The following is a 16,111-nucleotide window of genomic DNA, read 5'->3' on the forward strand; positions in this document are numbered from 1 at the left end:
AGATTTGGGAGGCTGGGTGAAAAATTGTGAAGAGATTAAGGAAAGTGATGTTTTAACTTATTTGTTAGGTCTATAATCCATTTTTATTTGATTTTTTTAATGATGAAGTAGTATTTGAAACTTATTTTTTAAAACATGGATATAAGCCCTAGCCGGTTTGACTCAGTGGTTAGAGCGTCCTGCTTTGGACTAAAGAGTCCCGGGTTCAATTCCAGTCAAGGGCACATGCCCTGGTTGCAGACTTGATCCCCAGTCAGTGTCGTGCAGGAGGCAGCCAATCAGTGAATCTCTTTAGGCACAGGAACTGCTCGGGGATGAGATTTAAAAGTCTTAACGGACAGCCCTTCATCCGCATTGTGGGGGAGTCCATCCTTCTTGACTGCTAGTTGGAAACGAGAGAGAGGGAGAATGAGAATGAGTAAAGCTTTCAAAGCTCGAGAGAGAGAGAGAGAGAGAGAGAGAGAGAGAGAGAGAGAGAGAGAGAGAGAGAGAGAGAGAGAATGAGAGAGAATGAGAGAGAATGAGAGAGAAAGAGTAAAGCTTTCAAAGCTCCCCCGCCCCAGCATCCCCACCCCACGGGTGGTCCTGATGCAACCTGTCCCTGTCCAGCACACTAGTCATGGGCCATCATTGATGTTTCTATCTCTCCCTCTCCCTCTCTGAAATCAATAAAAATAAACTTTAAAAAAGACAAACATGGATATCCATTTATTTTAGCATCTTTTATTGAAAATCTCAGTATATTTGTAGGAGCCATATATACCTAGGTACATTACTGTACTTTTTCTTAGTATGTCTACCTTTTTCTTGATTACTGTAGCTTTATAGTAAATTATGTAAAGATACTATTTAAAAAATGTTTTCTTCCTTCAGAGTGTTTTTCCCCCTTAAGGTAATCGCTGTTTGTTTTTTCTACCTCAAACTCCATCTTCCATGTTAGAGGCTTTCCTAAAAGAATGGAAATTTTGAGTTTCATGCTTATGATTATAAGAGTAGGAGATTAAAATGTTTGTAAGCTCTGAAGCCTTTTTGGCTTTGACCTTAACTGTGGGGGTTTGTTTGTTGAAGAACCCCTGATTCCAATGCCTTTAGATTTTTCCTCTTGGGCTAATAATATTCCTCAAGGAAATCTTGGCCAAATACCTGCCTTGAAGATCTAGGTTGTTTTTCCTAGCTCAAGATGGAGGGTTGGGGTTCAGTGTATGTTCGGTGGGCAATCACATGGCCTGTGTGCCTGCACATGTAATATGCTCTCCACTCCAACAGCTCCTACTGACTGGGAACTGCTGTTCTCTGTCTTGCCATGGTGATGAAGTAGAGAATGATCTCAGCAATGTTGGAGTGGGGTATGGGGGAAGGGCACAATTAGAAATTTCTCCTGGCATCTCTGTAATGGTGCCTATCCCTATACCATTTTACGCCACTCTCCCCTGAACTTCATCCCTGCCCCAAACTCATCTCTATAGGTGTTAGAGACTGAGTTCAATTTTCAGCTCCAGCATTACCAGCTGTGAAACCTTAGGGAAGTTACTTAACCTCTCTATACTTGTTTTCTTATCTGTAAAATGGAGTTCATAATATCTAATACCATTGACTGAGTTAATAGTGCCTGGCATGTGGTAAATGCTGCATAAGTAGCAGATTTCATCTGTCAGTTTTTCTCATGTGTCATCTTCAGGGCTGGAATTGGGGAGGGAGCCAGCACCTTATGTTAGATCAGCATCTTGTAAAGGACTGAAAGTCCCTACTGCAAGCCAAGGTTTTTCCTTTTTCTCGAGTCATATTCCTAATTATTTGGATACATTACTGTGATTATTCACACAGGGTCCTTCTTAATTTACTTAAATGGTATGCTATTATTATATACTAGAGGCCCAGTGCATGAAATTCGTGCACGGAGGGGGGGTGTCCCTCAGCCCAGCCTGTACCCTCTCCAATCTGGGACCCCTCACGGGATGTCCGACTGCCCGTTTAGGCCCGATCCCACTGGGCCTAAACGAGCAGTCAGACATCCCTCTCACAATCCAGGACTGGCTCCCAACTGCTTGCCTGCCTGCCTTCCTGATTTTCCCCTAACTGCTTCTGCCTGCCAGCCTGATCACCCCCTAACCACTCCCCTGCCAGCCTGATTGATGCCTAACTGCTCCCCTGTCAGCCTGTTTGCCCCACAACTTCCCTCCTCTGCTGGCCCAGTCACCCTTAAATGCCCTCCCCTGCAGGGTTGGTCGCCTCCAACTGCCCTCCCTTGCAGGCCTGGTGCCTCCCAACTGCCCTCCCCTACCGGCCATCTTGTGGTGGCCATCTTGTGTCCACATTGGGGCAGGATCTTTGACCACATGGGGGAAGCCATATTGTGTGTGGGAGTGATGGTCAATCTGCATATTACTCTTTTATTAGATAGGGATAGAGGCCTGGTGCATGAGTGGGGGCCAGCTGCTTTGCCCTGAAGGGTGTCCCGGATCAGGGTGGGGGTTCCCTTGGGGCGTGGGGTGACCTGAACAAGGTGGTTTGCAGGCCGGCCATGCCCCCTGGTGACCCAAGCAGAGGCCCTGGTATCTGGAATTTATTTACCTTCTACAATTGAAACTTTGTAGCCTGGAGCAGAGCCAAGCCTGCATGCTCCACGGCCCGCAGCCATTTCTGTTTGGGTTAATTTAACTTCTATAATTGAAACTTTGTAGCCTTAAACAGAGGCCTGGGCCCGGCCAGGGTGGTCAGAAAGCTTTGCTTTCTCCGTTGCCGGGGGCAACCCTGGCCTGGTCTCTCCAGCTCCGTGGCTACCGCCATTCTGTTTGAATTTGTTTACCTTCTATAATTGAAACTTTGTAGCTTGAGTGGAGGCTTAGGCCTGGCAAGGGAATTCGGAAAGCTTGGCTTCCTCTGTTGCCTGGGAAACCTTGCTCTCTGTGGCTGTAGCCATCTTGGTTGTGTTTATTTGCATACTCGCCCTGATTGGCTGGTGGGTGTGGCTTGTGCTGGTGGGCGTGGCTTGGGCGTAGCGAAGGTGCAGTCAATTTGCATATTATCCTTTTATTAGGTAGGACTAGAGGCCCAGTGTGCACAAAATTGGGTGCGGTTAGGGTCCCTAGGCCTAGCCAGGTCTCCGTTGCTGGCCTCTGCCGCCCTGCAACGCTAAGTGAAGCTCCCCGCCCTACCCTGGGATTCTCAGCAATGCTTCCCCCATCCCACCACTGCTCTGTGAGGCTCCCCCATGCCCTGCGACTGCTCTGCGAGGCTCCCCCACCCCGCCCCGTGACTGCTCCGCAAAACTTGCTGCCACTGGTGACTGCTCCACTAAGCTCGCTGCCGCCCTGCAAAGTAGCCCGCCACCGCCGCTGCTCAAAGTCCCCAGTCCCACCCACTGCCACTCCCCACTCATGGCGAGTGGCTCAGGGGTGGGGGAGGGACCGGTTGTCCGTTCAGTCATGATGGCACCTAGCTCTTTTATATATTAGGGGCCCAGTGCACAAATTCATGCACCTTGAAAGGAATTGTGGGCCACGAGGCTGCAGTGGGCACAGGGGCGGGTCTCGGCCCATCCTCCACGCCCCCATCCAGCACCTCCTGCCACGGCCCTCAGTCCTCTGTCTGCCAGCATCCCCACTCCCACCATTGCTCTCACATGCTGATGCAGACAGCGCTGGCCCTGCTCGCACTCACTGATGGCGCATAGTGATTGGGGCCAGCACCAGCAGCGGGTGTGCAAGCGGGGCTGGCGCTGTCAGCGAGTGCAAGTGGTGGCTGCTGCCATGATTGCCCCTCAGGAGCAGGGGGAGGTGGAGAAACCCTCAGGGGCGATTGGGGCCAGCAGCCGTCGCTTGCACCCATTGATAGTGCCCAGCAATTGGAACTGGTGCTGGGCACTGGCTGTGGTGCGAGCGGGGCTGTCACTGGCAGTGAGTGCAAGTGGCAGCTGCTGCCCTGATCATCCCTCAGGAGCAGGGGGAGGTGGAGAAGCCCTGAGGGACAATTGGGGCCGGCAGCCACTGCTCACACCTCCTGATGGCGCCAAGCAATCATGGCTGGTGCCAAGCACCGGCAGCAGGTGTGAGCAGCAGCTCCAGTACCAGCAGTAGATGCGAGCATTGGGCAGGACCACGGCACATGCGAGCAAATAATTTTCAGTAACCACCAGAGGCTCACCCTGATGACAGTGCTCGGTGCCCCACCTTGGTCTGGCACTGCCGCTCACCAGCTCCACCATCCCACTACGGCCAACGCCCACCATGTTCCACATGTGCCCCCTGGTGGTCAGCGCACGTCATAGCAACCGGTTGTTTGGTTGTTAAGTTGTTCTGCCATACAGTCTGCATATTAGCCTTTTATTATATAGAACTAGAGGCCCAGTGCATAAAATTCATGCATGTGTAGGGTTCCTAGCAGCTGCCAGCTGCCAGCAGGGGCCTCCCTTCCCCCTGCTGCCTGTCGCCGCTGCCACCAGCCAAGGTTGGCCATCCGGCCCCACCCCCTGGTCGAACTATTTGCATTTATTATAGGGACTAAAGGCCCGGTGCATGGATTTGTGCACCAGTGGGGTCAATCAGCCTGGCCTGCACCCTCTCACAATCTGGGACCCCTCGGGGGATGTCGGACTGCCGGTTTTGGCCTGGTCCCTGCAGGCCAGGCTGAGGGACCCCACTAGTGCATGAATCTGTGCACCGGGCCTCTAGTATGCATATAAGATCTTTGGTTAATCTCTCCCTGCCCTCTCCCCTCCCCACTTCCCTCTGAGATTCATCAGTGTGTTCCATGTTTCCATGCCTGTGGTTTCTGCTCCTGTGTTGAGGTTCTGCCCCCTGGTGGTCAGTGTGTGTCATAGCTACTGGTCAAACGGTCACTTAGTCTTTTATATATATAGATTGGTTCTTCTAACTTCTCATCACCATGTTTTGAAGATTTACCCATGTTGCAAAATATACATCTAGTTCATTCTAGCTATAGCATCGTATTTGATGGTGTGCATCTCCCATCATTTGCCATCTACTCTGCCAGTTTGGTATGTAATCTCTTTCTTCCTGGGTTATATATTACCTGGCTGCCTGAAGTATGCTGAGATTTGACCCTAGTTGTGGGTCTAGTGGCATTTTGAGGTGGTTGTGGTGGACGTTAAAAACAGCATCCACTTTCAAGGGGTCTGCCCCAGGTGAGGTTATCACAAGATTTTAAGCAGTGAAAGAGTTATTCTAGACACTGCAAGGCAACATGCTTCAACTGGTAAGGGAGGTTCAGAATGACTTGATTCAAGATTGTCAATTCATCTGGGTCCAAACAGAAAGATGTCTCCATTCCAAGTTTCAGGGTCCCATTCCTCATAAATGCCCTTTCACTTGAGAAACTTGATGAGACCAACTTCAACTCATAATTCATCATCCAGTTCAGTTGATTTTCAGGAATATGAGGCCTGCAGCTATAGATTGATGGGCTGAGAGTTAATGGACTTGAGCTTGTAATTGTTTTCTTTGTAAGCACTCAAGTGAACTCAAAATAATCCTCCCAAAATCAGTCTTTTTTTTTAAGAGAGGAATTTTATTATTTTTTTAAATCCTCACCTGAGGATATTTTCCCATTGATCTTTAGAGAGAGTGGAAGAGAGAGGGAAAGACAGAGAGAAATAGCAATGTGAGAGAACACATCAATTGGTTACCTCCTGCACGTGCCCCAACCAGGGCCCCGGGCTGGGGAGGAGCCTGCAACCAAGGTACATGCCCTGGACCAGAATTGAACCTGGGACCCTTTGGTCTGCAGGCTGACGCTCTAGCCACTGAACCAAATCGGCTAGGGCCCAACACCAGTCTTTATAGTCATTACTGGTACAATGGTTAAGTGTCAATCTTCTCTCTATGAGTCTATCACCATTTTGCTTATTTTTTAACTTTTAAAAAACATTTTTTAAAAATTGAAGTTTAACACAGAAAAGTAAACTAAACCACTTCCAATTTTTTCTTCTCCCCACCCCTTTTGCTTTATTTGAAACTAGCCCACATACTATAGAGCAGACTACAAGCACCATGAGGCCAGCTTCAGTTTTACTTTTCCTCCTTTAACAACCACCAAAACTGGTGTTCAGATCCAATGGGAAAGGGAACCTGCAGGCAAAATCATTTCCTCTTCATATGATGATGGGGTAACTGGTGCTGACCCTGCTTGTCCACCACAAACAACTATAAAACTGGACAAAATATAATGAGACAACTATTTTCAGGCATTACACAGTAAGCATTATGTATATACAGAGTGGCCAGATTATTATGATCTCTGAACACATAATAATCTGGCCACTCAGTGTATATCCTATATAATAAAAGGCTAATATGCAAATTGTCCCCTCGACTAACCTCCCCCTGGCCAGGCTGGCTGGTCCCCACCCATGTCTAATATACATATAAACTGAGTGGCCAGATTATTATGCGTTCAGAGATCATAATAATCTGGCCACTCAGTGTATCCTACCTTATAATAGAGAAACATGCAAATTGACTGCACCTCCGCTATGCCCATGATTGGGCCAGCGAGAGGCTGGGGGGCGGGACTCCGTGTGGCCTATCCGGCTGTTGAGAAGATCAAGATGGCGGCACCCAATCCTCTTAGTTCCGGGGGTCCCTGGGGCAATCGCCAACCTGAGGGGGCGTGGCCGGGCCCAGCCAGCCGCTCCGGGGGTCCCCGGGGTGATGGGCATCCCGGGGGGGCGTGGCCGGGACATCGGCAACCGGGGGGCCTAGCCGGCCCATCCAGCCGCTCCCCGGTGTCCCTTGGTATATAGGCAACCTGCGGGGGCGTGGCTGGGCCCATCTAGCCTCTCCCAGGGGTCCCTGGGGAGATTGGCACCCCGGGGAGGGGAGGCAGGACTCGCCCAGCTGCTCCCAGGGTCCCTGGGAACATTGCAGGCATGTGGTTGCTGAGACCCAGACCAGGCCTCTGGCCACAGATTCATAGCTTTGAGGAGACCTAGGGCAGGGATCTGCCTCATCTGCAGAGAGACAGAGGTTCTGCAGTGCCCCCAAGACATGGGTGGGCCCAGCCAGGGATCAAGGAGCATGGAAGGACTCCTGGCAGAGGGGGAAGGACCCTCACCCCTGAGGCGGGGGTTGAGGGGTGGTGCCACCTCAGTGGAGGGGTGCTGCACTGCAGGGTACTGGACTGACTGACTGATGTGATTCAGAGAAGCTCCCAGTGCTAATGGGCCTCACTCAGGCGGCCTTCACACTTCAAAGGCAGTGACTCCTGCTCCTGCCCTGACCCAAAAGCAAGCTCGGGACACCCTACCCCATAGCAGAGCATGCCTAGGCAGTGAGTGGGAAGCCTTCCACCTGCTTCGGAGAAGGTGGGGCAGTAAAGAATGGGGGGAGAGGAAAGAATGTGGAGCATCCGCAATGAAGAAGTGCTTGAGAAAGAGGCTCGGAAGCCTGACTGGAAGGTTGTTCTGTTTGCTGGGCCGCTGCCCCTTAGGAAGCGCAAAGAGCATGGCTCTGAGGGCTTCCTGTGTGCTGAGTCAAGTTCCACAGCCAACTGGAATTGGCCTCAGTTTCCTGGTCTGTAAAATGGATTAAGCGTGTCCCAGTGCCTTCACTGAGCTTTGATGGCCAATTGAGATACTACATAAAGAAAATGAGGGAAGAAGTGAGAAAGAAAAGGAAGGACAAGCAACACAAAAGAAAGACTGAAAGGAACCTGTAAACCCATTGTCACTTAAATAGGGAATATAGTCAATAGTGTTGTAATGATGGTATGATGCCAGGTGGGTACTAGAAATATCGGGGAACACTTTGTAAAATATATGATTGTCTAACCACTATTCTGTAACTAATATAAAACCTGAAACCAATACAAAATAATGTTGAATGTAAAGAAATGAAAATTGGAGTGAAATTTTTATAAATTTCAAAGTTTAAATAAAAGCTGTAAAGGAAGGAAGGGGAGACTAAAAAGTGTTTTTCATTTTGCCACTTCATTAAAAAGACAGTTGTCTTTATATGGTGCTTTTATACTTTTCTAAGTCATTATCTCATTTTAATTTCCGGGCAACTTAAAGACAAGATAAGTATTCCCTCCACTATTCAAAGAAAGGAAATCTTGGTGTCTGGTCCTAATGATTCAATCGTCAAGCCCTTATTGTAAAGCAGGGTTAGTAAAATTTTCTGTGCAGGGTCATATCTATACTAATAAAAGCCTTGGGGGTGATCAGGCCAGCAGGGGAGGGTATTTGGGGTCAATCAGGCCCGCAGAGCAGCAGTTAGGGGTCAATCAGGCCAGCAAGGAAGCAGTTAGGGGGCAATCAGGCAGGTAGGTGAGCGGTTAGGAGCCAGCGGTCCCGGATAGTGATAGGGATGTCCAACTGCAACTGGACATCCCCCGAGGGGTCCCATATTAGAGAGGGTGCAAGCTGGGCTGAGGGACACCCTCCCCAGTGCACGAATTTCGTGCACCGGGCCTCTAGTATACTAGTAAAATGCTAATATGCTATGCGTCTGACAATCTCACTAGTCGCTATGACGTGCAGTGACCACCAGGGAGCAGACGCTCAACACAGGAGCTGCCGATCTGCAGTGACTTGGCAGCGGCAGTTTTTGGGTGAAGCACACCGAAACCAGAGAGGAGGGAGCCTGATTCCTTGTGGGGCCACATGATTCCACCTTCAGCCGTGGGTTATGTTGTTGCTGGGGCACTGTTGGCCCCAAATCTAATTTACTGCATACTTGTGTTTGCGTTCCATACCCTGTGCGACAGCAATTTTGCAGGGTGTCCTCTCACACTCTGGGACCCCTCAGGGGATGTCAGAGAGCCAGTTTCTGCCCAATCCCCACAGGCCAGGCTGAGGGATCCCACCTGCCGGAGGGACCCTACTCACTTCGCAGACGCTGGGGAGGGACCACTGAGGGAGGTTGGCTCCAGGGCGCATCTGGCCCTTCTCGCCCAGTCCCACTCTGCTGGCCACCTTCTAATTAATTTCCTTTCTTTTTTTTTTTAAACATATTTTATTGATTTTTTTATAGAGAGGAAGAGGGAGGGATAGAGAGTTAGAAACATCGATGAGAGAGAAACATCGATCAGCTGCCTCTTGCACACCCCCCACTGGGGATGTGCCCGCAACCAAGGTACATGCCCTTGACAGGAATCGAACCTGGGACCCTTGAGTCCGCAGGCCGATGCTCTATCCACTGAGCCAAACCGGTTTTGGCTAATTAATTTCCTTTCAATGTGCACAAATCCATGCACTGGGTCACTAGTAGAGTATAATCTCTGAGAAAAGGGAAACACATGAGGGGAGCCTTATATTCACTCCAGTTCTCTTCCTGGGGACAACTATAACACAGGAGGTAGGGTCCTAGTCTCAACAGGTTTAAAATCAAAGTGTTATGTTAAATGAATTGCTGCATTCATCTCTGAAGGTTCTAGGAGAGAGTCCATTTCCTTATTCATTTGTGTTGGCAGATTTCATTTCCTGTGCTTATAAGACTGAGGTCCATGTTTTCTTTAAGTCTATAAACTGAGGAATGCTTCCAACTTCTAGGGGCTACCAGGTTCCTTGGCTTGTATCCCCCTTCCTCCATCTTCAAAGTCAGCAATGGCAGGTTGAGTCCTTGTCATGTTGCATCTCTCTGGACCTTCTGCTTCCCTCTTTTACTTTTAAGGATTCGTGTGATTAGCCTGGTCTCACATTGATAATTCAGAATAATCTCCCAATTTTATTTTAAACGATTAGCAACTTTAATTTCATCTGCAAACCTAAATCCTTCATGTAACATATTCACAGGTTCTGGGGATCAAGACATGGGCATTTTTGTGAGGGCCATTATTCTACTTACCACACAAAATGTGTTTTCTAACTGTAATGGAACCAAACTAGCAATCAATAACAAAAATACAACAGGAAAATCAATGTACACTTGGAAATAAAACTTTAGCACTACTAAATAATCTATGGATCAAAGAGAAAATCTCAAAGGAAATTTTAAAAAGATATAGAATTGAATGAGAATTAAAATACAACATATCAAAATATATGGTATTCATCTAAAGCAGTGTCAAAAGGAAATTTTAAAATATAGTAGCTTCATTGAGATATAATTTACCCTTTTAAAGTGTACAATTTAGTGTGTTTTTTTTTTAGTATGTTCACAGAGTTTTGCTACCATCACCACTATCTAATAACAACATTTTTATCACCCCAAAAAGATACCCCATACCTCTTTGTAGTTACTTCTCTTTTTTTTTTTACACTGTACTAGGATAGAATGGACCACCCTCAGTATTTTTTGAGACTATTACATTTCTAGCACCACAATTACTTTAGCAAACCCGATTCCCCCTACTTCTGCAACATTATGTAGAGTTAGTGATCCAGTATGCACTCTAGTTACTTATTCCTCCCTGTCCCCAGACCCTAGAAAATGAATCTACTTTCTGTTTTAATGGATTTGCCTATTTTTTCCAGTTTCCATCTCCATATTTATTGAAATATTAAAAATGCAGAGGTGAAATACATGATTGATGCCAAGGAATTCATGAAGTGTGAATGTGAACACTTGATTCACAGTACAAGCCCTCCCCCCAGCCCCCACTGACCAAAAGGGCAGGGGAAGGGAAAGACCAAAGAGATGCATAGGTTCCCAGTAAATTGGACTGTGAACACCTGATACACAAAGGAGGGCAGAAAGCAGAGGCCTGTACCCAGGCTAGAGACACAGGGACTGACAGAACCAGCAGCCAGCCAGGTACTGGGAGTCTTGACACACCAGTGCCCCAGGAGAGTGGCCAAAAGGAGTTGGGCTGGTCAGTGAGGACCCCCCATGTTACAGGCTCTAGGCTCTGGTCAAGGCTATGGGGACAGGGTCACTGTGTAGGGATTTCCCTGCTGCTACAGGAAGGCGGGGGGTGGGGGGGCATTCTCAGGATTCACCAGAAAGGAGTATAATTCTAAAGGATACAGTTGGAATGCAGGGTGGCCATCATCACTGGGGTCCAGGTTGTCTGAAAGACAACAGGTCCTGGGACCCCTACTCCCTGGGGAAGGTTGCTAGACCTAACTAGCACAATCTCTGCCCAGGCCCTCCAGAAGTCCCCAGAAGGAGGAAGGAGCCACCACAGATCCTGAGGCACTGAGTCACCTCTGGCCAGAGCAGAGACCAGTGTGACTCCACAACAGACATGACTGAAAGAGCTTTTGGCCTAGAGTCTGTCCTTAGACAAGGCATAGAGGCTGAGCCTGCTTCCCTGCTCAGGCACCAGGGGTCTCTCAGGGTGGGGGCGCTGTCTATCTCAAATGGATGCTAGAACTCAGCCATGTCATCCAAGCTGCGTCCAGGCAGAAGCAGAGGGTTAGAACATTCTGGGGGCAGTGCCACTTGGTAAAAGCTGACCAGGATATGTGGAAGAGAAGGCAGAAACAGGAAGCAGACTCGAGGTTGAATTCCTCAGTTATGGAGTACCCATGCTGAGGGGAGGATAGGAGCAGGGGGCTTGCACCCAGGCCTTCACCCAGACAGGGAGGAGCCTCAGCAGGGCCTGCCTAAGCCAGCTCAGCCTTTCATTCCCTGGGCAATCAGGAGGGGGTGGACCAGCCCAGTTAACCATCCCAGCCAACAGTGATTTTGGCATCTGCAGTTGCCAGGGAAAGAGGAAGGAGAAAGCAGAAAAGGGATTGCTGGGGCCAGTCCTCCCACTGGAAGAGCCAAGGCCAGCTCTGCACAGTCCTGCAGGAACCAGGGACCCAAGGAGGCAGAAGTATAAGGTGAAGAAAAATGTCTCATGGTAATAGCGAGGACTCCAGGGTTGGCAAGGTGGACTGGAAATAAGGGGAGGAGGAGCTGCCCAGTTGGCTGGCTCCAGCTTTTATCTCCTCAGGCTTCATGACCCCTTCTGGGCAGTAGCCCTGGGCTCCTATAAGGCTGATGTCAGGAGGAAGAGTCCAAACTAGGACTCCCGGAGGAAGGGCTATCAGAGAAGGGGACTGATGGGCAGGGGCTGGGCTCAGAGCCCCTAGAAGTCAGGTGCAGGGAACAACTCCCCTTGATGGCCCAGGAGGAACTTTGTGGGGAACGGGCTGTAAGCTGACATGGTCCTTGCACCTGTAGGGGCTAGCAAGGCTGGCACCCTACCCGCACAGATTTCCCAGGCCTGTTTGGATGGCAACTAATCAGTATAACGAGAGCAGCCCCTGCCTACAGAGCTTTCCCAGGGTTTGTTTATATGACTGCTATCAGTAGGATAAGAGCTACTTTCATGGCTTACCAAGAAATATGTATTCAACTAGTGAGATTTATTGTAACAAGAAACCTGTCCTTCAACTTATCCCTCCAGTAGTGATTTTAGAGAAACAAAGAATGTTTTCCTTGTGAGTGATTCCCTGCTTAGTGTCTTATGCATAAAAAGCACTGTATTACTAATAAAAGTTGCCAGAGCTTCTCGAGAGCTGTGGACCTCCCGAATCCCGCTGTCCGGTCTTTCTCTTCTCAAATCCCACCTCCCTACCTCATCCCGGTTCAATTGTCAGGCTGGACCTGACAAATTGGTGCCCGACCAGGGACCTGAGGACTTGGGAAGCAGAAGGTGAGGATCTCCTCCAGATAAAGAGTGCACTCGATAAGGTAAGGGAGGAGCATTGTTTTGATAGTCGGGAGTAAAGCATGGGACAGTTAGAATCTAGAAAAAAATGCCCTTTATGGGCAAATGTTAAAGTCTATGCTCAACAGAAAAGGAACTAAAGTTAATGACAAGCAAGTAAAAGTTTTTTTAAAATTCACTCAGGATGCATTTTCCTTATGGAATTTGATGCGGGATTGTTCAGATCCCAGGCATGAACATAATCAACCATCTCTTAAGCCAGGAAAGAAAGAGAAGCAGTGTACTGGCACAAAAAAGGGGTCTAAAAAGATGATGATACAGGTGTTGTTCAGGCAAAAGAGGAGGAATATTATTTTTCTGCTATAACTGAAGAGGGTAGTGATATGGAAGATGTGTTAGAACAATTTTTAGAAGGATTAAAGCGTCTTGGCAAGAAAAAGAGAAGCCGCGGGGGCCGTTCCCGCCGCTCTCCGCTGCCCTGTGCAGCACCAGTTCCACTTTCCCCTCTCCAGATGGCTTTGCAGGAGGCACGAAAGGCTGGTGAGGATTTGGGCATTCACGCCTTCCCCGTTATGGAACGGGTAAACCCTAACATGGGACAGCGTGAGCGTACTTATGACCCGCTTCCTTTTAAAACCCTGAAGGAGTTAAAAACAGCCTGTGCTCAGTCTCCTTATACGTTAACTATCTTGGAAACTATAGCCTCAGAGGCTCTCCCACCTAATGATAGGAGAGCTATTGCCAAGGGTTGTTTATCAGGAGGGGATTATCTCTTGTGGAAATCAGAATATGATGAAAAGTCTAAGGAGCAAGCTGCTCATAATCGAGCAGCCCAGATTAATATTTCTTACAAAATGCTAGTAGGAGAAGGAGCCTATGCTGATACCCATAATCAAATTCAATACCCCCAGGAAGCTTATGGGCAAATTAGTAGAGCTGGGATCAGAGCCTGGAAAAAGCTTCCCACCTCTGGTCAAAAAACAGGAGCTCTCAAAGATTATTCAAGGGTCAGATGAAAAGTATCAGGATTTTTTTTTATACCATATATATATATATATTTTATTAAGGTATTATATGTGTACATATCTTACCATTGCCACCCCCCACCCTACTCCCATATATGCCCTCACCCCCCCAAGTTTTGCATCCGTTGGTTATGCTTATATGCATGCATACAAGTCCTTTGATTGATCTCTTATCTCCCCCACCTCTCCCTAACTTTCCCCCTGTAATTTGACAGTCTGTTTGATGCTTTACTGTCTCTGTATCTATCTTTTTGTTCAAGTTTATAATGTTCTTTATTATCCATAAATGAGTGAGATCATGTGGTATTTTTCTTTCATTGACTGGCTTATTTCACTTAACACAATGTTCTCCAATTCCATCCAGGTTGCTGCAAATGATAAGAATTCCTTCTTTTTTATGGCAGCATAGTATTCCATTGTGTAGATGTACCACAGTTTTCTGATCCAGTCATCTGCTGACAGGCACCTAGGCTGTTTCCAAATCTTAGCTATTGTGAATCGTGCTGCTATGAACATAGGGGTGCATATATCCTTTCTGATTGGTGTTTCTAGTTTCTTCGGATATATTTCCAGGAGTGGGATTACTGGGTCAAATGGGAGTTCCATTTTCAGTTTTTTGAGGAAACTCCATACTGTTCTCCACAGTGGCTGCACCAGTCTGCATTCCCACCAGCAGTGCACGAGGGTTCCTTTCTCTCCGCATCCTCGCCAACACTTGTTTGTTGATTTGTTGATGATAGCCATTCTGACAGGCGTGAGATGGTACCGCCTTGTTGTTTTGATTTGCATCTCTCGGATAATTAGTGACGTTGAGCATGTTTTCATGTGTCTCTTGGCCTTCCTTCTGTCTTCTTTTGAAAAGATTCTATTTAGGTCTGTTGCCCATTTTTTTTATTGGATCATTTATCTTCCTTTTATTAAGTTGTATAAGCTGCCTGTAGATGTTGGAGATTAAATCTTTATCAGTGATGCCATTTGCAAATATGTTCTCCCATGCAATAGGCCTTCTTGTTGTTTTGTTGATGGTTTCTTTTGCTGTGAAAAAGCTTTTTATTTTGATGTAGTCCCATTTGTTAATTTTCTCTTTAGCTTCCATTGCCCTAGGGGCAGCGTCAGTGAAGAATTTCTTTTGGCATATGTCTGAGATTTTGCTGCCTGTGGATTGCTCTAGTATTTTTATGGTTTCCTGTCTTATGTTTAAGTCCTGTATTTATTTTGAGTTTATTTTTGTGTATGGCGTAAGTTGGTGATCAAGCTTCATTTTTTTGCATGTATCTGTCCAATTTTCCCAACACCATTTATTGAAGAGACTGTCTTGACTCCATTGTATGTTCATGCCTCCTTTGTCAAATATTAATTGAGCATAGTGGTTTGGGTCAATATCTGGATTCTCTATTCTGTTCCATTGATCTATATGTCTGTTCTTGTGCCAGTACCAGGCTGTTTTGAGAACAGTGGCTTTGTAATACAGCTTGAAATCTGGTATTGAGATCCCTCCTACTTTATTCTTCTTTCTCAGGATTGCTGTGGCTATTCGGGGTCTTTTTTTATTCCAGATGAATTTTTGGAGAGTTATTTCAAGGTCTGTGAAATATGCCATTGGTATTTTAATGGGGAGTGCATTGAATCTATAGATTGCTTTGGGTAGTATGGACATTTTAATGATGTTGATTCTACCAATCCATGAACATGGTATGTTCTTCCATCTGTTTACGTCTTCCTCTATCTCTTTTTTCAGTGTCCTGTAGTTTTCCATGTATAGGTCTTTTACCTCCTTAGTTAAGTTTATTCCTAGGTATCTTATTTTTTTTGGTGTGATGGTAAATGGGATTGCCTTTTTAGTCTCTCTGTCTGTAAGTTCACTATTGGTGTATAGAAAGGCCATAGATTTCTTGGCGTTAATTTTGTATCCTGCTACATTGCCGAATTCATTTATTAAGTCTATTAGTTTTTTGACGGAGTCTTTCGGATTTTTTATGTACAATATCATGTCGTCTGCAAATAAAGACAGCTTTACTTGTTCTTTTGCAATTTGGATGCCTTTTATTTCTTCTTCTTGTCTAATTGCAATGGCTAATACTTCCAGTACTATGTCAAACAGGAGTGGTGAGAGTGGGCATCCATGTCTTCTTCCTGTTCTTAGGGGAAATGTTTTTAGTTTTTATCCATTGAGTATGATGTTTGCTGTGGGTTTATCATATATAGCTTTTATTAGTTGAGGTATGAGCCTTCTATTCCCACCTTGTTGAGAGTTTTTATCAAGAAAGGGTGTTGGATTTTGTCAAATGCTTTTTCTGCATCAATTGATATGACTATGTGATTTTTATCTCTCAACTTGTTTATGTGATGTATCACGTTTATTGATTTGCGGATATTGTACCATCCTTGCATTCCTGGGATAAATCCTACTTGGTCATGGTGTATGATCTTTCTGATGTATTGCTGGAGCCGATTTGCTAGAATTTTGTTGAGGATTTTGGCATCTATGTTCATGATGGATATTGGTCTGTAATTCTCTTTCATTG

The 16,111-nt window shown here is 46.8% G+C and overlaps 1 protein-coding gene and 2 non-coding genes across 3 annotated transcripts in view; 1 reads left to right on the forward strand and 2 right to left on the reverse strand.

Moving 5' to 3' along the window:
* RBMX (RNA binding motif protein X-linked) overlaps nucleotides 1-16,111 on the forward strand; it is a 38,661-nt gene that overhangs the window by 13,696 nt on the left and 8,854 nt on the right. The window lies entirely within an intron of this gene.
* LOC114228907 (small nucleolar RNA SNORA61) lies at nucleotides 5,962-6,095 on the reverse strand. The gene has a single exon (XR_003615011.1). It is a non-coding gene; the product is annotated as a small nucleolar RNA SNORA61 (small nucleolar RNA).
* LOC114228905 (small nucleolar RNA SNORA66) lies at nucleotides 10,216-10,349 on the reverse strand. The gene has a single exon (XR_003615009.1). It is a non-coding gene; the product is annotated as a small nucleolar RNA SNORA66 (small nucleolar RNA).

The sequence above is a fragment of the Eptesicus fuscus genome, chromosome 1, assembly GCF_027574615.1.
Source record: "Eptesicus fuscus isolate TK198812 chromosome 1, DD_ASM_mEF_20220401, whole genome shotgun sequence".
Classification (NCBI taxonomy): Eukaryota; Metazoa; Chordata; class Mammalia; order Chiroptera; family Vespertilionidae; genus Eptesicus; species Eptesicus fuscus.